Source organism: Oryx dammah, unplaced genomic scaffold (genome assembly GCF_014754425.2).
Source record: "Oryx dammah isolate SB20612 unplaced genomic scaffold, SCBI_Odam_1.1 HiC_scaffold_14, whole genome shotgun sequence".
NCBI classification, from domain to species: Eukaryota; Metazoa; Chordata; class Mammalia; order Artiodactyla; family Bovidae; genus Oryx; species Oryx dammah.
This window is the reverse complement of record NW_024070198.1, coordinates 27324933-27326566: the sequence shown is the minus strand read 5'-3', so window position 1 is coordinate 27326566 and position 1634 is coordinate 27324933.

Below are 1634 nucleotides of genomic sequence, written 5' to 3'. Positions count from 1 at the left end.
GCTTTGTGTGAGGGACACATGCAAACACCATGAGGAGCTTGGAATATCTAAGTTTTGTTTTGTTTTGTTGTTTCAGCATGGCAGTTGAAGTTTTCCCCATGAGATCTGTCCAGCTTGTTTTCTCATGTTTATTATGATCTTTTATGCTGCTTTTTCTCATAATATCTCTTCATTTCTTTCCCTTTGTTCTTATAAATCTGTTTCATCTTTTAAAGGAGAAGGTAATGGCAACCCATTCCAGTACTCTTGCCTGGAAAATCCCATGGATGGAGGAGCCTGGTAGGCTACAGTCTGTGGGGTCACTAAGAGTCGAACACAACTGAGCGACTTCACTTTCACTTTTCACTTTCATGCATTGGAGAAGGAAATGGCAACCCATTCCAGTGTTCTTGCCTGGAGAATCCCAGGGACAGGGAAGCCTGGTGGGCTGCCACCTATAGGGTTACACAGAGTCAGACACAACTGAAGCAACTTGGCAACAGCAGCATCTTTTAAAATTCAGCTGACTCTCCAGTTCAGTTCAGTTCAGTCACTCAGTCTTGTCTGACTCTTTGCAACTCCAGCATGCCAGGCCTCCCTGTCCATCACCAACTCCCAGAGTCCACCCAAACCCATGTCCATTGAGTCGGTGATGCCATCCAGCCATCTCATCCTCTATCGTCCCCTTCTCCTCCTGCCCCCAATCCCTCCCAGCATCAGGGTCTTTTCCACTGAATCAGCTCTTCGCACCAGGTGGCCAAAGTATTGGAGTTTCAGCTTCAACATCAGTCCTTCGAGTGAACATCCAGGACTGATCTTCTTTAGGATGGACTGGTTGGATCTCCTTGCATTCCAAGGGACTCTCAAGAGTCTTCTCCAATACTACAGTTCAAAAGCATCAATTCTTCTGCACTCAGGTTTCTTCACAGTCCAACTCTCACATCCATACATGACCACTGGAAAAACTATAGCCTTGACTAGACGGACCTTCGTTGGCAAAGTAATGTCTCTGCTTTTTAATATGCTGTCTAAGTTGGTCATAACTTTCCTTCCAAGGAGTAAACATCTTTTAATTTCATGGCTGCAATCACCATCTGCAATGATTTTGGAGCCCATAAAAATAAATCTGACTCTGCAGCTACTGCTAAGTCAATTCAGTCGTGTCCAACTCTGTGCGACCCCATAGACAGCAGCCCATCAGGCTCCCCTGTCCCTGGGATTCTCCAGGCAAGAACACTGGAGTGGGTTGCCATTTCCTTCTCCAATGCATGAAAGTGAAAAGTGAAAGTGAAGTTGCTCAGTCGTATCCAACACTTAGCAACGCCATGGACTGCAGCCTACCAGGCTCCACCATCCATGGGATTTTCCAGGCAAGAGTACTGGAGTGGGGTGCCATAAATCTGACTCTATACCTAGCTTATTCAGTTCAGTTCAGTTGCTCAGTCATATCCGACTCTTTGCAACCCTATGGATTGCAGGACGCCAGGCTTCCCTGTCCATTACCAAATCCCAGAACTTACTCAAACTCATGTCCATCGAGTTGGTGATGCCATCCATCCATCTCATCCTCTGTCATACCCTTCTCCTCCCACCTTTAATCTTTCCCAGCATCAGGGTCTTTTCCAGTGAGTCAGTTCTTTGCATCAGGTGGTCAA